Here is a 21,604-nt window from a genome sequence, read left to right as displayed (position 1 = left end):
AATGGAGTCCTCCATGTGATAGGGGCAAAGTTTCATGAATTAGATAAAACTCCAAGAAAATGATGTCATAGTGGAAGCCCTAGTGGTTACCACATCAGCATGCCCCTTCTTTCTGCAATGGTTTGGCCCTAGTGGGTGCCCTATCAATTAAACTCAATTTGTTTTTAATTTTTAATATTGTTATTTTTTATTTTTATTTTTAATTAATAAAATACCAAAATATATTATATTAAACATTACAAATTTGACTCGGATCCATTCTTGAAAGTGTGAAAATGAGAAAAGAGAAGAGAAAGTGAGAGGAGTAGAGAGTATTAGTGCGGTGAAGAGAAAGTTGGGTATTTTTATAGTGGTTTAATCAGGGTTTAAAGAATTAAAAAAAAAACTGAAAAATAGCCCGATTGGGCTCGGGCTGCAATGGATGCCTGATCTCGTGCCCGATGGATCGGATCGGTCGCGCCCGAAGATGCCCGATGTCTGCAATGGATGCCCGACGACGCTCGAGCCCGATCTCGGGCGATCGGGCATCCATTGTGGATGCTCTAAAAAATGTGCTATACATGTAATATTACAACAATCGTATCGTATGATATTTAAGTGTGAATTTGAATTTTGAAGGGCTAATTTGGAAAGAGAGGTTTATTTAGGTGATTAAAAAAGCGAGAAAATACAATAAAACGGGAAATAAATTCAAAATAAATTGGAAAGTTATGGCCGTTTACTACCAAATCCAAATTGCCATGTGCTCACATGCAACCAAACCAAAGTTCACTTTTTTTTCCTGATAAGTATGTGTGCTTGGCCAACCTCCTGCTAAAAAGCACCTCTCAATAATTGACTAAATATGTAGCATCGGTTTATACAAATTAAAGTTATGGCATGATGATTGTCAGTTTGTCACAACCTCCTTTGTGATTTATACAAAATTCTATGACCACTTGCAACTTTTTATTATGCACAGACAGCACGATGGCAATTCCTTTTTTTTCCAATCATTTGAGCTAGATTTCATAAGTTGGCGCAATTATTTTTGAATATTCATCGTTTTATGTAATTCCCACGTTATCTAGCTAGTAATTCCACTTTATTTTGATCTGCAATAACTCGTATAAATCTGAGGCAAACAACACAAAAACTTCAAAATTTTAATTGCTTGTGGGAGTAATTGAGAATAATCTAAAATTTTGTTTTTAATAATATATAAATATCCATCGACGTTATCATATGACCTGATCAGCCTAACTTTTTAAATGTTAGCAACTTAGTATAGTTAATTTATAGAGTACTTATATAATTGTGTTTTGATCGAAACTATAGGTTAGTACCTTCCATAGATTAACTTGTTTCTTTGTATGGCCACCTAACGCCCCAAAACCAAAAAAATTCAGCCAAGTAAACTATATACCTATGTTTTCTAGTGTAGCTGACCAACCTAATTGCAAATCATACACGTTACTTCTTTGCTTCATGAAACTTTTTCCAATAGAGTATTCATCTTTTCATCAAAAGTGTACAACAATCTGTCTATACTTATATTAAGAAGCTAGTAAGCCACGGTTTTGACTTGGCAATTTTGGTACCCAATTTAATGAAATGTGCATCGGCGCATATTGAGGAAAGGTAAAAGAAAAAGAAATTCAAAGTCTGAAATACCAGTTGAGATGGGAAGAACAACAACAATATATAAAAAGAAAAATAAGGGGATAAGCACAAACCTCATGTCAACCGAGCTCGGAGCCCACCTATATAATACTCTTTTCGTTGCATAGTAGTGGAGTCATTTTGTCATTTTGGTATGTTCTATAGTAGTGGAGTCATTTCCATTTTTAGTAAAAGTCAACACATTTTTTTCTCACTTACTTTACTCTCTCTTCATCTCTCTATTTTTTTTTTCATTTTTTACCTAACCCACTTAACACAATTATTCTTAAATCACGTGTCGAAAAAAATGACTCAACTATTATAGAACGGAGGGAGTAGTAAGGAATAAGGGGGGCAAGATATCGATTTCTACAAAGTGATTCAACTTTTAACTCCAAATCTCTTGCACTGAAAAATTACTCCAGCGTTGTTGGTTATCACATTATTAATGCAAATAAGGAGTATAAAGAAGAGATCAAGAAAATAAAGTAAATTGGTAGCATAATCGATGCATTTATGAAAAATAACAGCCAGCAGTTATGAGAGCCAAGCTCATTAAATACTCTTTAAATGTGTAGGATAATACACGAAAATTCACAGACATATATACAAGAAAATAAAATAATGGAACAAATCTATCTCCATACTATATGAGATGAGATTTTCGAGGTGGAATCAATATTTTACGACGCTTAGGCATTAGTTCTCTGAACTTACGCAAGTTGTGATATTTCTGTTCTAGATTTAGGACTTGATAGCTTATTCGCTACACATTATTCAAACTCGTGAGTGAAAGTAATTGACTAGAAGATTTGAGGTCGATATTAGGAGTGACGAAATTCAAGAATTTTTGGAATCATCCTATAGATCTTCGATATATATTTAGCAATTACAGATGTAAAAGCGAAAATATTATTGATCTATAAAAAAAAGTTACTGTATATCTGAGGTGAATAAAAATGGGTAGTGAATTTTTGTCCGTTTTACTCCTTCAAATAAAATTAAATTCATTTTCTTAATATATTTCAAAGTTGAAGACACTAGTAGTACTAGTAACAAATTTTTATGTTTTGTGGAATTTAATATGCACAAATAAATACTCCAGTATAAGGTAGTACTAGTAATAATTTTTTATGTTTTGTGGAATTTAATACGCACAAAATATCTATATCCCTATTATAGCTAATAACACAGTACCAAACTATGTTGAACAAGAATAACTGCCAACCCATAATCAAACATAATAGTAAGACCAATTCAACACCATCAATAAAAAACACTTCTCCAACAAACATAATATCACAACAATCCTGAAAACTAGTACACTACTTTCAATCTCTATTTCCCACTTGTCACGCAACACAGTTATTTCATCTCCCAAACCTCTATATATATATATATATATATATATATATATGATCGAAAAATAAAAATTCATAAAAAAAAATTGGAAACAAAAATGGCTGGACCAGGACAAGAAAATGCTAAAGGACATCCTCCAGCAGGGGATGGATACCAAGGCAGGCCGCGGCCGGCCTCGGGCACCCAACATTCGCCCGAGGTGCTCCACCAGCAGAAGAAGCTACCCATGTGTCTGGCCAAGGCAGCAATAGGTGGCTTCGCGATTGTGGCCGTGATCGGCTACTTGACACTCTATTCTAAGAAAAAGCCGGAGGCCACCGCCCTCGACGTCGCCAAGGTTGGCTCGGGCACTGCCACCCCTCAAAACACTCGCCCCCGGAACTAGACCGCCGCGGCCGAGGAGTACGGTTATGTTGTTAATGTTATGTTCATGTGTTTTTTGAATTGTAGCAGTTTCTTTATGGATAGTTGACAATGCTTGTTTTAATTTTTGTCATGTGTTTTTTAAGGCCATGTTTGGGCTTTTATTCTAGTTTTATTACATTGAGTAAATCGTCAAAATGACTCGAGCACATTCATGTATTCCACAGATAGATTTTTCCTACAAACTTTGGTGAGAAATCATTGGTTAATTAAATACATAATCAGTCAAGATTTAATTAATAAATTATCAATTTTGGTAACTAATATTATAAGGGTAAAAAGTAATTTGAATTCTTAATATGGTATATTATCTCATTAATCAAAATCCGCATAAAGAAAATTATTCAAAAAGAGGTGGAAATTTTCTGAAATACTTTATCTGTACCTTAAAAATAGTTATTTTTTGCTATTTTGGTTTGTTCTAAGAAATTAGTGCACTTTTATAGTTGAAAACTTTTTAACTCTACATTACCCTACTAATTATGTGAGTTTCGGTATCCGCTAATATTAATTTAATTACGTTTTTCATTTTCTCTCCTAGTTTCAATCTTTTGTTAAAATCATTCCAAATTCTGTAGGGGATGGGGGAGTATTTTTTAGATGTGTATTTTCTAAGTTGATATATCAAACAAGTCCTAACTATATACACTCGTTTAACAGTCCCACTAAAAAGATGCTACTAATATTTTGAGTTGAGAAATGGACTAATGTGAGTGGAGAAATGACCTAAAAGAGTTGTACTTATAGTACATTTTTGTTAGGGGCAAATAAAAAAGTTTCATACAACGTGGACGAAAGAAAACAGTTATAAATAGACAATGATAATTAACTTTACTCTACGAATGCAATATTTTAAAATTTATAATATTGAAAAAATTAAAAATACAAAGGGAGTAACGGCCAACGGGTTTCCAAATATTTAACACACAACTAATTAAAAACGCAATTTCTAAATCACGAATCTCAATGCAAATCCCCAAATTGAAAAATAGAAATTCATCATCCTCCTCCTCCATTTCCAAGAGAATCTTTCAGAAGATGTGATCACACATGTTGAAAAAGAAGATGACATTAATATGCCGCCCACATTCATTATGTAGAGTTTCTAAGTATTGAGGAGTTCCAATCCCATTTATTGATGTACTAGATCCTTCTAAATTCACCCTATAAATACTAGGGTGAATGAACATTTGAGTACACAAGAAAAAACATACAAGAAATATATTTTTCTACCTTCTACTCTCAAAATGTCTTATCAATCTTTCCATACCTCTCTCGATTACCATCTTTAAGATGGTATCAGAGCAGGAAACTAAAAAACAACCTCCAATGGAGGTCAGCCAAACACACACTCTCAAATTATTGATTGAGACAATCTCAAATCTAATTGATTTGTACAAATCCAACACAAACCAAAGCCAAATTTCCTACCAACTGAAGAATCTCGGCGTAGGGTCCAAGCGCACAACCTTCGGCTTCAAATCCTTCTCTTCTCTCTGGTTTCCAACTAATATTTCAAGTGTTGATAGATCAAAAAAGGTCATCGATGCGAAATTGAACCAAAAATCAGATGGAAAGCATGCCTCTGTATCGGAGAGAAAACGAAATTGCGATTCGGAGGTGTCGACATTGAGGAAATTGGTGAAGATGGAGCGGCGGAGAGCGGATGCAGCTCTCGCGGAGGTGGAGAGGGAAAGGGCTGCCTCTGCCATGACGGCGGAGGAAGCGAAGGAGATGATTCAGCGGCTGCAGCACGAGAAGAACTCGATCGAGATGGCAGCCGATCAGCAGCGCCGATTGTCGGAGGCGAAACACGTCCACGATGAGGAGGTGATTCAGTCGTTGGAGTCGCTATTGTGGAGTTATGAGGAGGAGCTCGGCTTGCTGCGGCAGCAGCTCGGCAGCCCCAAGAAGAATCTGATCTCCCACTCCGTCAAAGCCGGCCTCCAGTTTCCCGTCGGAAATAACGAAGTTGAAGAAATGTTGGTGGAGGCAGAAGCTGATACACCTCGTCGAAATATGCCAAATTGCCAAATGCCCCCCCCCCCCAAATCCAAGCCCCTCTAAAGAAATACCCCACTTACCTCTCACTTTGCAAAATGGTCCCCAAACTCCTAGACACTCCCAAAATATACCCCACCTCTACCTTTCGTCCACTATGCACCCCCAAACAATCCAAAAATATCAAAAACCACTCCAGCTATCCAAAAAATACCAAAAAAGCCCCCCAATGGTCAAAAATTCCGGAAAAATGCCTCCATCTTACAAAAATTCGAAAATTACCTCCTGTATTTTTTAATTTAAGCCATCCATCCCATGTATAAATTCTTTCCAGCCTCTTGCGTACTCATCATCCTCCCAAATAGGACCTAAAGACTACCACTGGATTTTTGACTGTGGGGCAACCGATACCATGTCCTTTGATGCATCGGACTTCCTCGATATTTCTCAATCCACAAAAAATTTTGTCCAAACAGCTAGTGGGGAGTTAGCACAAGTAGAGGGGGCAGGAACTGTCACTATCTCACCAACCCTTCGCCTCTCGAACTGTCTTTATGTTCCTTCATTGTCCCACAAACTTTTGTCTGTTAGTCATGTAACAAGAGATCTCAACTGCAAATTGCTAATGCAGCCTCATTTTTGTATGTTACAGGATATCAAGACGGGAACGATAGTTGGGCGTGGCACTGAGCGACATGGATTATACTACGTGGATGAGATTTCCCAACAAAGTACTGCGATGCTAACTCACGGACTAACTGACAGACAGATTTGGCTCTTGCATCGCCGGTTAGGGCACTCATCCATAAGTTATCTTCGCCTACTCTTTCCTGAGTTAGTTTCTTCTACGCATGTTTTGAATTGTGAAACTTGTGTTTTAGCAAAAAGTCACACACATTCCTTCAAATTAAACAACACAAGAGAAAAATCACATTTTGTTTTGGTTCACTCTGATGTGTGGGGCCATGCTCCGGTTACTGGAGGACAAGGTTTTCGATATTTTTTGTTGTTTATTGATGATTTTTCGCGTATGACGTGGATTTATTTTTTGAAAACAAAATCAGAAGTTTTCGAGAAATTTACTGAGTTCTATCGTCTTGTCCAAACCCAATATAACTCTAGAATTCAAATCCTTAGGTCTGATAATGGGAGGGAATACGTGAACTCTAAGATGACATCTTTCTTCACTGAAAATGGCCTTGTCCACCAAACTTCATGTGCCTATACACCAGAACAAAATGGGGTAGCCGAGAGGAAAAATCGATATATCCTAGAAATCACCCGTGCCCTCCTCATTGAATCAAACATCCCAAAATCCTTATGGCCAGAAGCCATCGCAACTTCCGTCTATCTCTTAAATTGTCTTCCCACAGGGATCCTTAACTTCAAAACTCCTCTAGAGGTCTTCTCTTCCCAAAACTCGGTATCATCGTCCCTCCATCTCGACCCCAAAATTTTTGGTTGTACCGTGTTTGTCCACATCCCCAAGCATGACCGTGACAAATTCTCACCTTGTGCAGTAAAATGTGTCTTCTTGGGTTATGGAAAAAATCAAAAAGGTTATCGATGCTATGACCCTTCGACAGATCGTATGTACACAACTATGAACTGTGACTTTGTTGAAAGCGAATATTTCTATAGCCAATCTAGCGGTCAGGGGGAGAGTAAGTTAGAAAACTCGAGTAGTGACGCACTAAATTGGCTACCTCTTTGGGGAGAAACCATTCAGGGGGAGGGAGAAAACAACCAAACAAATGAGTTAGACCAAAATCATGTCACAGAAGTTGGTCCAACGGAGGAAGTTAGTAGTACCATCGGGCAGTCAACTCCCCAAGAACATAATGTGTCGTTTCAGGATCCCACCGAGCTATCTGACCAGTCTTTGAATCCTGAGGTAAACACTTTTGATCCCAATACCGGTACCCTACTTGAAACCTGTCACGACCGCGCTTCCTAAGGATAGGAAGCACGGGGAATCGTGACTAGTGGGGGAATTAAGAAGCGGGGAAGAAAGGGAAACAATCAAAGAAGTACGACATATCGGTCGAAATACGAAATTTCATTTATCAACAGGGTTCCAAATCCCGAAGGTACATAACGTGAATGACATAGTTTGACAATTCAAAGGAAATCAAAGAAATTCCTAAACTTGGCATAGCGGAAGCATTTGAGAGTTAGCTACTACTATGTATGAAGACACAATAGCAACCGGATCATTTATTGAATATTGTCTCTGTCCAATGCTCAACATCCTCCGTCCCCCGTCCACGCTCAACCTGCACATAGGGAAAACATATGCAGGGGCTGAGTACTTGATGCACTCAGTGAACTCATGCCCGGAATACATTCATCGTTAAGATATGTCAAGCCATCATTGAGTGAAACTCGGGTTTTACTTTAAAAGGCCGAGAAACACTAAATCATTCCTTAAAAGGTGTCTGCAGACACATATCATTATCATCCTCCATCATATACCATATCTGAACCATCATGTGAAACGAGAATGTGGCCACAAACTCGATCACTGGACCGGCCGACCACAAAGGACGGCTCACGATCCCCATCAGTGCACTAGTCCGAGTAGGGACTCACTCCCTAGTCAGACCCGAATTCGTTAACCATCAAAGTCTAGTAGGACATTATCCTAGTAGACAATCAGATAGGCAAATCAAAACATAAAATACGGCATGACATAGCATTCAAACCACCATTATCTCTCCGTAAACATATCATTGCAAATAAAAGAGTTTAAGTAATAGAGCCCACCTCAAAAGCTTAGGATTTCCGTAAAAAGTTCCTCGTTCTGACTTTTAGCGTGCGTGCAAACCACCTTCTCGGAAAATACATAAAATTCATATCAATCTCGGTAACAAAAACCATTTTAGAATGCATGCACTCTAATTAAATCCTTTAATTCGTTTTCTCGTTTTCATGCATTTTCAGTTATTCGGCGGCCGCCCAAGGCATCCTGTGCGACGCCGGTCGGCCGCTTACGCTCGTTCTTTTCCTCCGTTGGCTCCTCGTATTTTCCATGTCGTCGGAATAATTTCTAAAAATTATTCAGGCACATGCTTAACTTTTCGTAATGATTTACCGTTGAAAAAGTGTTATTTCGTACTTAGGTAAATTATTCATCCTTCAAAAAGAACTTACAGAAATTAATTAAATATTTTCCCCCGATTAAATTTTAATTTCCGGCCCAAAGGATTTAATTCCTTAACCACTTTATTCCTCCAAAATTAAATAGTGAGCCCCATCAATTAAAAAGAAGAGCCCAAAACTCAACTTAATCTTCCAATAATTCATAATGGCCCAACTAAAAAGATTTAATTCAAGGCCCAAAACACACAAACAAAAGAGGCCCAAATGCATGGCCCAATCTTTTATCTTCTTCCCCAACCCCACTTCTCTCTCTCTCTCCTCTTATCTTTCTCTCTCCCCGTCTCTCTCTCTGCCGCTCGCCGATCGCAGCAGCCGGCGGAAGTCGACTCCCCAGCCATCACCGATCGTTGCCGGGAGGTGCTCCTGCCCGCCGGAAGATGCTGCCGCAGATCAGGAGCTGCTGCAATCCGCCGGGAGCTGCTGCCGTCCGCCGAGGGCTGCTGCCGTCCACCCCTCTTCACCCGTCGTCGCCGCCTGCTCCAGCGCCGGGGAGGGAACGTCGCGGTCGTCACCTGGGAGGCCGCGAACCGTGCCGCCTCTGAATGTCGTCAGCACCGTCGAGCGCGGCATGTCCGCCGCTGCCCGTCGCCGGCGGTAACCTCCTCTCGTTCGAAACTACCCCGAACGACCCCGAATCAACCCGCAACACCCGTTATGTTTATAAAGTTACGTTCTTTCTTAGTTTCGGTTAAGCGCGGCGATCGTTGGTCGAAACTTACGGTTTGTTACATGGTTTGGTTATGGAAGAATTCTATGGAACAAGAAGGTATAATATGTATGCAAAGCTACTACAACACATGCTTTGAGAATGGAAGGAATGGTATACCTCAAGCTTAAATTTGATGGTGGTTGGAAAAAAAAATGGTGGAACCAACTTCTTCTTCTTCCTCCCTCCTCTCGGCTTCGCCGCTTCTCTTTCTTCTCTCTTCTCTTTTTTTTTTGTCAAGTGGAAGTGATGAGTGGGTTAGAGGAGGGTGTAGGTATTGAGGAGGGAAGTGGAGGGGTGGGAAATAACCGATCGGTCATCATGGGGGAAGAAGGAACCGCCGACGTGGGGGGAGGAAGAAAGAAGAGAAAAGGAAAAGAAATTGGGCTTAGCTAAAATAATTTCATACTTGGGCTTCAAAGATTTAATTTCAATTGGGCTAGAAAGGAATCAACAATTAATTACAAGCCCAAGTTAAAACTATCACTTGATGGATTTAAAGAGTGATTAGATTTAATTTATCTTATTTATAATTGAACTTCAAATTTATTATTTTGGAAAGTCCAAAATAAATTCATACATTATAATTTTTTTCGTATTTTCCCTCGTAAATTAAAAAAAATTCACGGGAACTTTATTAAATTTCGTTATCTTGTCTTCACAACAATTAAAAACGCCCAACGAAAAAATTATAATATTTGGTGTTGTTCCAAATATGATTCCTTCGACCGTTCCTCGATTTACGTGCGTCATCTTCCATAAAAAGTACGGGCGTTACATTCTACCCACCTTAACAGAAATTTCGTCCCGAAATTTGCTCATCTCATACTATCATCAATCATACTCCATTCATCATCACGTCCAACATCATTTGCATAAACATTTCTCATTTAAAAACATTTTACCTTCTCTCTTGTAGAGCGCGGCGAGACGTCACGCCCGCATTTTCACCACATTTTGTTGCTCAAGATCCAATATCTAGAGGTATAGCATAATGTTCGATCCCTTAGCAACTCGCTATTAGCGGTATGTAAAAGCTGAAAAAGAAAATTTAACACCTCGTGTTCGTGGTTATATCGTTGCCTCTAGTTGGTGTATCACTTTTATGCATATCTGATTATAGAAACTCTTTCCCCCCGTGTGCATTCGATAAGCTCTATCTCACCCTTTTCTCCAAGTCTAGTATCAAGAACTCGAAAATTGATCAAGCAGTCTTACTTGGATATGAACTGATTTCAAAAATTGTAGCAACACTGCTGAAAGTGTCTTAATAAAAAAAAAAGCTGTAGAATTGATCAAGAAAACAAGAACAACATTTCTAGCTCGACTCTTCTTAATCTCATCACCAACTTGAGAAAATTGGTTTGTAAACAAAGCAAGGACTAAAGCCATTGAACTTAACACATCCATTCTGAGATTTAAATGGTTTAAACGGTATCAAATAAAATCAATAGAGCTTGGGAATTTACTTCTGATGAGAGCTCGAAAGAATATGAGATAGGTCATGAAAACATGATGAAACTGAATTAAGTCTCAAATTCCATAGTAGGCTGCCAAATAAGATATTTCAATTGTCAAATCAAATTTGCAAAATTTCGGCATCAATGAATGATGGCTCAAACATGTCATGACATGAGATGATCAATCGTGGGAGGGTTTAGAAGCATAGACAAATGTCATGAAGTAGCACTGATCATGGTTCGACGACATCATGCTATTGAATATTGAAATCACATCAATGGATTCACAGGTTTGCAATCGACGTGAAGTGAACTTTTTAGGAAAATTCGCTAGATTAAACACGTTAAGGAAAAAGAGAACACGATAGCCTTAACTTGGTGTTGCAAGAAAGAAAAATCATCGCATGAACAATATATGTAGTGAAACTGAGCTAAAAATAATTTCACTTCTGCAAGAAAGAACTTGCCACATGCATAGTTACGAAATAAAAAGGTGTACAAAAGTTCCAAGAGGAATATTTCATCCGTTGAAGAAACATGTATGGAAGATGTGATCATACTGAAGGTCAAAACTGCAAACAACTTTAGGAATGAAGTTCAATGACGAAAGCTCATAAGGTCAAAATGTGTATACGAAAGATGAATCAAAGAAGACTACTAATCAAGATGTCCAAAGTTACAAAGGCAAGCACCAATTTTCAAGAACTGAAAGTGAGTCATGACTCGATATAGGGAAAAAAATAATGGGCACTACTTGCAAAGCATGAGTCAACCAAGGTGTTTAAATAGACGAGGGCTCACGGTTATTCAATACGTATCGAAAAGAACTTAGAATCCAAGTAAGTACTGTTGAGTTAAAATCGTTCATTCTAGCTACGAAGGTCGCACTCGTCCGCTCGTCTTTCTGAGGCCAAACGTGGTAACATCGTTCTACGAAACTGCGGATTCCAAGTTGATATTCATCACGTCATTACAACAAAATAATTGTAGTCAGTCAAAAGCCATATCTTCATAATATTCTTGCATATTATAACAACCATTCTCTTAAAACATTTTCATCATCCGTGTGCTTCTCTGCCTCCAATAAAGGTCGTCTCCATCGTGTTGCTACTTTTAGCAAAATTATGCGAGATAATGTTATATTAATTGCATCACGAGTATGATCTCTTGTCGTTGCACAGCTACATCACTTAGCATCAGTTCTTCTTGTCTCGCACCTTTTTCGTGTTTGAAGCTTCATTTCATCTTCTCTATCCTCATCTTCTTGAAATCTTCCTCTCATTTTTTCCTTATCGTTCACGAAAAACGATAGAAAATAGTAAAATGGTTCACACACTAAGCTTGCTCTAACGTTTCGCGTCATTCCAAAGAAATAACAAAAGTTCCATGGTCCACCGACCTCCATTCGCATTCTCGCTCTCCTTGCCTCGTCGTGCCTTGACACATTAGGGATTCACCCCACACTTTCAGATTCTCGTTGGTTTTCATCGCTCGGGAAAGCGATGGATAAATTGTCAACTTACAACTATAGTTCGCGCACGTTTCATCTAGCTTAGTCTTAGGCACTCTAAGTTCACAACACATTTCACCACCTCATAGATCAACAAATATCACATTTAAAGTCATTCATACCTCAAATAACAAGTATAATACATAACATTTCGCTTCCCAGAACCCAGTGCTTTCACATTTCACATCTACTTTCAAAACAACCATTTTCTTCAAAACTCACACTTTTCTCAAATATTTCAACATCTCACTTTCAACTTTGAGGTACAAGTTTTGAATCAAAACTCAATATATACTTGAACATCAACTTTCATCTTTCATATAAAAACAAACAATCCATCGTCCCTCATCAATCTCTCACAGAAAGATTCTACTTCTTCCTTCTTATAAAACTTTTCTCCTTTTTCTTTCTCAAAAATTTTCTCGTCTTTCTTTCTCCAAAACTTTCTCATAAAAATTTTCACATAAAAAAAATAATACATCTTTCTTGGTTGAGCGTGGCGAAGCGGGATGTTGAGCCTTCCAAATTTAACCTTATTTTAGTCTAGCGAATCGAATCTAGACTAAGACTGAAAAAGACTCTCGGACCAGAGTGAAAGAACAAAGCTCTGATACCACTCTGTCACGACCGCGCTTCCTAAGGATAGGAAGCACAGGGAATCGTGACTAGTGGGGGAATTAAGAAGCGGGGAAGAAAGGGAAACAATCAAAGAAGTACGACATATCGGTCGAAATATGAAATTTCATTTATCAACAGGGTTCCAAATCCCGAAGGTACATAACGTGAATGACATAGTTTGACAATTCAAAGGAAATCAAAGAAATTCCTAAACTTGGCATAGCGGAAGCATTTGAGAGTTAGCTACTACTATGTATGAAGACACAATAGCAACCGGATCATTTATTGAATACTGTCTCTGTCCAATGCTCAACATCCTCCGTCCCCCGTCCACACTCAACCTGCACATAGGGAAAACATATGCAGGGGCTGAGTACTTGATGCACTCAGTGAACTCATGCCCGGAATACATTCATCGTTAAGATATGTCAAGTCATCATTGAGTGAAACTCGGGTTTTACTTTAAAAGGCCGAGAAACACTAAATCATTCCTTAAAAGGTGTCTGCAGACACATATCATTATCATCCTCCATCATATACCATATCTGAACCATCATGTGAAACGAGAATGTGGCCACAAACTCGATCACTGGACCGGCCGACCACAAAGGACGGCTCACGATCCCCATCAGTGCACTAGTCCGAGTAGGGACTCACTCCCTAGTCAGACCCGAATTCGTTAACCATCAAAGTCTAGTAGGACATTATCCTAGTAGACAATCAGATAGGCAAATCAAAACATAAAATACGGCATGACATAGCATTCAAACCACCATTATCTCTCCGTAAACATATCATTGCAAATAAAAGAGTTTAAGTAATAGAGCCCACCTCAAAAGCTTAGGATTTCCGTAAAAAGTTCCTCGTTCTGACTTTTAGCGTGCGTGCAAACCACCTTCTCGGAAAATACATAAAATTCATATCAATCTCGGTAACAAAAACCATTTTAGAATGCATGCACTCTAATTAAATCCTTTAATTCGTTTTCTCGTTTTCATGCATTTTCAGTTATTCGGCGGCCGCCCAAGGCATCCTGTGCGACGCTGGTCGGCCGCTTACGCTCGTTCTTTTCCTCCGTTGGCTCCTCGTATTTTCCATGTCGTCGGAAATTTCTAAAAATTATTCAGGCACATGCTTAACTTTTCGTAATGATTTACCGTTGAAAAAGTGTTATTTCGTACTTAGGTAAATTATTCATCCTTCAAAAAGAACTTACAGAAATTAATTAAATATTTTCCCCCGATTAAATTTTAATTTCCGGCCCAAAGGATTTAATTCCATAACCACTTTATTCCTCCAAAATTAAATAGTGAGCCCCATCAATTAAAAAGAAGAGCCCAAAACTCAACTTAATCTTCCAATAATTCATAATGGCCCAACTAAAAAGATTTAATTCAAGGCCCAAAACACACAAACAAAAGAGGCCCAAATGCATGGCCCAATCTTTTATCTTCTTCCCCAACCCCACTTCTCTCTCTCTCCTCTTATCTTTCTCTCTCCCCGTCTCTCTCTCTGCCGCTCGCCGATCGCAGCAGCCGGCGGAAGTCGACTCCCCAGCCATCACCGATCGTTGCCGGGAGGTGCTCCTGCCCGCCGGAAGATGCTGCCGCAGATCAGGAGCTGCTGCAATCCGCCGGGAGCTGCTGCCGTCCGCCGAGGGCTGCTGCCGTCCACCCCTCTTCACCCGTCGTCGCCGCCTGCTCCAGCGCCGGGGAGGGAACGTCGCGGTCGTCACCTGGGAGGCCGCGAACCGTGCCGCCTCTGAATGTCGTCAGCACCATCGAGCGCGGCATGTCCGCCGCTGCCCGTCGCCGGCGGTAACTTCCTCTCGTTCGAAACTACCCCGAACGACCCCGAATCAACCCGCAACACCCGTTATGTTTATAAAGTTACGTTCTTTCTTAGTTTCGGTTACGCGCGGCGATCGTTGGTCGAAACTTACGGTTTGTTACATGGTTTGGTTATGGAAGAATTCTATGGAACAAGAAGGTATAATATGTATGCAAAGCTACTACAACACATGCTTTGAGAATGGAAGGAATGGTATACCTCAAGCTTAAATTTGATGGTGGTTGGAAAAAAATGGTGGAACCAACTTCTTCTTCTTCCTCCTTCCTCTCGGCTTCGCCGCTTCTCCTTCTTCTCTCTTCTCTTTTTTTTTGTCAAGTGGAAGTGATGGGTGGGTTAGAGGAGGGTGTAGGTATTGAGGAGGGAAGTGGAGGGGTGGGAAATAACCGATCGGTCATCGTGGGGGAAGAAGGAACCGCCGACGTGGGGGGAGGAAGAAAGAAGAGAAAAGGAAAAGAAATTGGGCTTAGCTAAAATAATTTCATACTTGGGCTTCAAAGATTTAATTTCAATTGGGCTAGAAAGGAATCAACAATTAATTACAAGCCCAAGTTAAAACTATCACTTGATGGATTTAAAGAGTGATTAGATTTAATTTATCTTATTTAGAATTGAACTTCAAATTTATTATTTTGGAAAGTCCAAAATAAATTCATACATTATAATTTTTTTCGTATTTTCCCTCGTAAATTAAAAAAAATTCACGGGAACTTTATTAAATTTCGTTATCTTGTCTTCACAACAATTAAAAACGCCCAACGAAAAAATTATAATATTTGGTGTTGTTCCAAATATGATTCCTTCGACCGTTCCTCGATTTACGTGCGTCATCTTCCATAAAAAGTACGGGCGTTACAAAACCACTAACAGTGACAGGGAAAACAGAAGTGATACAAATGAGCCACCGATGGAACAAGAGACAGGGCACGGCAGATTGCCCCAAAGAAGTACAAGGGGCATTCCTCCTCGGAGATATTCGCCAGACTGGAAAGGGCGGAAATCAAGATACAGTATTGCCAATCTCACCCAGGGACACCTTACCGAAATGGCTAGGGCATTCGAAGCTGCACTTTATGAAGAAGAAGAGATTCCGCAGTCCTTCGAAGAGGCAATGAAACACAAGCACTGGAGGGAAGCCATGAAGAAGGAGATTGATGCCTTGATAAAAAATGAAACGTGGGAAAAGTGTACTCTACCTCCGGGAAAGAAACCAGTCGGATGTCGGTGGATCTTTACCATAAAAAGGCGTGCAGATGGTTCAATCGAGAGATACAAGGCAAGATTGGTTGCTAAGGGATATACTCAGGTGTATGGAGTAGACTACGAAGAAACTTTCTCCCCTGTGGCCAAACTAAACACAGTTAGAGCACTTCTATCTGTAGCTGCATGTAAGGAATGACCATTATACCAGTTTGATGTTACAAATGCCTTCCTTCATGGAGAACTTGATAAAGACAAAGAAGTCTACATGGAGGTCCCCCCAGGTTTTAGTGAAGAATTTGGAAAAGGACAGGTGTGCAGACTGAGGAAGACTCTTTATGGGTTAAAGCAATCCCCCAGAGTGTGGTTTGGAAGATTTTGCCAGGCAATGTTCAAACATGGCTTCAAACAGAGCCATTCAGATCACACACTATTCCTAAAGAAGAGGAACGGGAAGATGACATGTCTAATAATATATGTTGACGACATGATCATAACAGGAGATGATGCCGAAGAGATCCAAAATCTAAAGGAGAATCTTTTCAGGGAGTTTGAAATGAAGGACTTGGGAGCTTTAAAGTACTTCCTAGGAATTGAAGTGTTGAGATCCAAGCACAGAATATTCCTAAGGCAGAAGAAGTATGTTCTCGACATGTTAGCAGAAATGGGCCTACTGGATTGCAAGCCTGCTGAAACGCCAATGGTACCCAACCATGGATTAAAGATCGTGGATGGAGCTAAGCTTACAGACCGTGAAAGATATCAACGGTTAGTAGGTAAACTTATCTATCTTTCTCATACTAGGCCCGACATAACATATGCAGTTGGAGTTGCCAGTCAATTCATGCATCAACCTCAGGAAGATCATATGGATGCTGTCATGAGAATTGTGAGATACTTAAAGGGAACAGCCAGCTATGGGGTATTCTTAGAAAAGAAGAAAGATTTGGAAATTGATGGGTACACCGATGCAAATTGGGCAAGCAATCCAATTGATAGAAAATCAACTGGAGGATATTTTACATTTGTTGGGGGCAATTTAGTCACTTGGAGAAGCAAGAAGCAGAAAGTGGTTGCATTATCAAGTGCAGAAGCTGAATTCCGAGGGATCAGAAGCGGTCTAATGGAGATACTTTGGCTTCGAAGATTGTTAACAGAAATTGGCTTCCCGCCAACACGAAAAAGTCAGCTTTTATGTGACAATAAAGCTGCAATTAGCATTTCAGAAAATCCCGTGCAGCATGACAGGACTAAACATGTTGAGGTCGATCGTCACTTTATCAAAGAGAAACTTGAAAGCGGGATTATCGAGTTTCCATTTGTCCGATCTGAAGAACAACTGGCAGACATTCTCACCAAGGCGCTGAGTCCTACAAAATTCAAAGAATTCCTTGGCAAGTTAAGTATCGGGGATACCGTTACTCAACTTGAGGGGGAGTGTTGGAAAAGAAGATGACATTAATAAACCGCCCACATTCATTATGTAGAGTTCAAAAAAAAAAAAAAAAAATTATGTAGAGTTCCTGAGTATTGAGGAGTTCCAATCCCATTTATTGATGTACTAGATCCTTCTAAATTCACCCTATAAATACTAGGGTGAATGAACATTTGAGTACACAAGAAAAAACATACAAGAAATATATCTTTTTACCTTCTACTCTCTAAATGTCTTACCAATCTTTCATACCTCTCTCATTACCATCTTTAAGAACACCTACTCGACAAATTAAGCAAAACAGATGGAATTAAGCAAAACAGATGGAATTATCAACTCATTTCAGCGGTTCGAGTTTTCACTCATCGTTTTCGCGTTCACAGAATCATCATTGTGAGTTCTCCTCTACCGCATCCTGTATTTCTCCTCTCCCTCTCTCTACGTATACTCTGTTTATAGGATTAGTGCTTATGCATCGATGTTATGTGTTTGTATTTTCTAGGCTTTCTAATTTTGTTTTGGGTAATTACTAATTTTGCAGGTAAGAAGGGCCAATCGGTATTTGTTGGGGCTTGCAGTGGAATGGTAATTAAATCACTCACGCGCACTAGACACGATGAATCAGAGAGATACTCCATATGAGTTTTTGTTACTGAAGTATGATTATGCTTCTGATTGCTCCTAGTTTTGCTTGTTGAATTGTTTACACTGCCTTTGTTTATGTTTAACTAATCTAAAGTATCGTACTTGCTAACAAACAGGACCTGGGTATGATGAATTTGATAATTTTGATGGAACCGAATTGAAAGAGCTGTATTAACTGATATTACAAGTTTGGTTGTTTGAACGTAGTTGCAATCGTACTAATTTGAAACTGAATTCAGCCCAAATTATTTATTATGTATCATATTTATGCATGCAAAAGTATTTTTAAAGATTTATTATTCATTTTGCTTACACTCAACGTTCCTGCTACTCGTGTTCATCTTGTGAAGCGAAGAATGGAATTGAGGGAAGGCAGGAATAGTGTTAAGTAAGTATTGGTATTTGAGTTGATGAATGCAAACCCCTCTTATTAACCTTGCTCTATGCATCGGAAAACTTCCACTTGATATACAGTGTCTATCATACTTATCAGTGCTTAAGCCTTCCATACAGACCCGTAGTTTAGAGAATAATCTAAAGAGGATTACTAAGATCTATCAACATAATGTAAAACTTTGATTGTAAACTGAAACTTTAACAATTATAAGCATGTCTGCTTATAGGAACGTATGTATTGCTAATTTGTTCATAGAAATTAGATTTTAGCCTGGTTTATCAGGTCTAGATGATACACAAGAGTGATTAGTGTTGCATCCTTGAAAGTTTTTCTGCCAATCTGATACAATGACCATTCTGTTGCTGAACATTGATTTGAGCAGTTGGCTTCTTCTCATGGATTCCAGTTTGGCCGTGTTTCACTTAAACAGAACACTCAAAGATATTCGGAGACATGTGAGTGAACTTCCTTTATGCATTTAGAGTTAAATCTTGAGATGTTTTATTCAACTTGGTGTATGTATTTGATTGCAAAGAGCAGATTTATATTCTGAATTAGAATCGTGCAATATGAAATGCATTCTCAATAAATTTCACATTTAGAAAATCGTGTGGGTTTCTCCCTGTACACTTCTCTCCTCTTCTCTGCAAGTTCCTTTATTTTCTTGCAGTTGGATGTTATTGCTTCCAAAACTGATCAGCCACATTTGATGGAGATTGTTTCCTTTGCTCTATTATCTTGATCCAGTTAAGAGAACTTGCCTAATGTTCTTATTAGGGTCATTTTTGGAAGTTTTGCTATATTGCTGTGAAGTACTATCTGCTAGGCTACATGTGATAAAGTCTTAGTGCTATTAATTGCTCTTGATTGGTTTTCTTTTTGCTTATGTAGATGGCCATACACACGAAACAATATGTGGTTTGAGGAAAAAACATTATCCTTTTCAGAGCTTTTTGAGCCATGAAGAGGAGCTGCACAGAACATATAATGGTTGTGGATGTCGTAGAAGGAGAAAAGTTTTAAGAGACTTAGTTGTTAGATCTGAACTTGCAGATGCTGGAAGTGCAGGAGCTTCATATCCATCATCAGGTATGCTTTTAGTCTGGTCTATTTCTTTTCAAGGTGGAAATCTTCTTAGTCCCACCACTCACTTTTCTGATCCTCATTGCAGAAATTTGGTTCAATTCAAAGCTAAGAGGAATTTGCTTCTATATTGTAACATCTCTTGCTGCCATCACTTTATTCGTGCCAATGGTTATACAGCATCCGCTTGTCCTAACATTTGATCGATATAGAAGAAAAGCCCAGTGTCTTATAGCTAAAGGCTGGGCCTTTTTTGACAGTGTCTCCTTTCTTCAAGATTGAGTATGAGGGATTGGAAAATCTCCCTCGAACTGATACCCCTGCCATGTATGGTTCCAACCACCAAAGCTTTTTAGACATCCGTACTCTTCTGACCCTTGGGATAAGCTTTAAATTCATTAGCAAGACATCAATTTTCCTTTATCCAATTATTGGATGGGCCATGTTTCTACTGGGTGTCATTCCTCTAAAGCGCACAGACAGCAGAAGCCAATTGGTATGTGATACCTCTTTTTGATATTATGTCATACTAAAGTAAGTTTGTTGTTCAATCATGGACTCATAGTTCAACTAGATAAACTAAGGAACATGAAATAGGTTTTTCCACCTAGTTAGGGGATTAACTTGTATAGTAGTATTAAATAGAAACTACTTTAAATGTAGGAATGCCTTAAGCAGTGCATTTCCCTGATCAAGAAGGGTGCATCGGTCTTTTTCTTCCCAGAGGGCACTCGAAGTAGAGATGGAAAATTGGGTACTTTTAAGGTATGGTTTTTATTTTGCATCTTAAATACTACTCCTAGCATTTACGGCTGCTTAAATTAAGCTGCAAATTTTCTTTGATTGGTAGTCATAATTGTACCCCCTGACGGGTAGGATGTTGAGGTTTGTGCATCCTTAAAAGTCCCTTTCCTCTCGAGGGATGCTGACAGATGTTGATTTAAAAATGCATAAACACTGATAAATCATTAATTGTTAGCCTTTGAGGAATCTCTAACCTCAATAAACATATTGAATACATGATGCAAGGAAACTTGTCTAGTATGCTCAGAAAGTTCGACTGATTTAGTCAGCATGTAGGGACGGTGTACCTGAGCAATATATTTTGGAATAATCTGTCACCTTTGCTTATGTGAGCTCCCCACATATTACACTGCATATTTCCATTAAGTAAATTACTCTTGATCGATGGTTGATTAATTTGTAGAAAGGAGCTTTTACTATTGCTGCGAAGACTGGGGTACCTGTTGTTCCAATTACTCTGATTGGAACAGGCAAAATTATGCCTCCTGGAATGGAATGAGAAGTGAATCCAGGATCTGTGAAAGTTATCGTTCATCCATATATAGTAGGAAATAATCCAGATGAACTCTGCAGGGAGGCTAGAAATATCATTGCCCAGGAACTTATTCGTCAAGGCTAGGTGACCTTAACAATTTTGTTTCTCTCTCTAGAAAATTAAGATTTTAGAGGAGCATTGAGATAGTATGAGATGAGAGCTTTTGCTCATCCGCCTTCTGTTCCTGTGTATCTGCTGGTTTTAGCTCTAGTAAAGAAATGAGTTCACTTTGTGATAACCTTTTTTAGTAGGTCCTTCGTGGAACTGTCTCACAGACTGAGTCGCGAAATGGTATGATCTAAGTAATACTTTTTTGCAAGTTTTATTTGGATTTTTTTGTTTCACGAGATTTTGTATGCAACTTTTTACTTACATTACATATAAACCCATATGTTTGATCCATGAGGTGTACTGTGTAACTGTTCCAAGGAAAGACAGTGAGAAAGATGGTTGTGGTTGTAGTTGTGCTTGTGGAAGTGGAGATTTCTGGTGGGGGCGGGGCTGGTGGTGGAGAGTGTCGGCGATGCTAGCAGGTGGTGGTTCTGGGGGAGGCGTTGGGGAGCTTATTGTTTATTACTCTGCGTTTTATCTAAGATGACTACTTTCCGGGAGAGGAATGTCTGAGGCCAAAAAGTTCTAGGTTTGAGTGCTTCGTGTCAATGTCTTTAAATTATTATCCATTTTCCTAGAAAAAAAGAGAGAAAAATGTGGTTAAATATTTTTAATGAAAAGAGAGAGACAAAATTTATTCCAGAAATAGAAACTGTCATCTTG

The 21,604-nt window shown here is 39.0% G+C and overlaps 1 pseudogene; it reads left to right on the top strand.

The window, feature by feature from the left end:
- Nucleotides 1–17,596: 17,596 nt before the first annotated feature.
- Nucleotides 17,597–21,230, top strand: LOC121806358 (annotated as a pseudogene).
- The last annotated feature ends 374 nt before the right edge of the window (nucleotides 21,231–21,604 follow it).

This window comes from Salvia splendens, chromosome 6, assembly GCF_004379255.2.
Source record: "Salvia splendens isolate huo1 chromosome 6, SspV2, whole genome shotgun sequence".
Lineage (NCBI taxonomy): Eukaryota > Viridiplantae > Streptophyta > Magnoliopsida > Lamiales > Lamiaceae > Salvia > Salvia splendens.
Note: the sequence above shows the minus strand (reverse complement) of the source record. Positions and strands in the feature narration are given on the sequence as shown.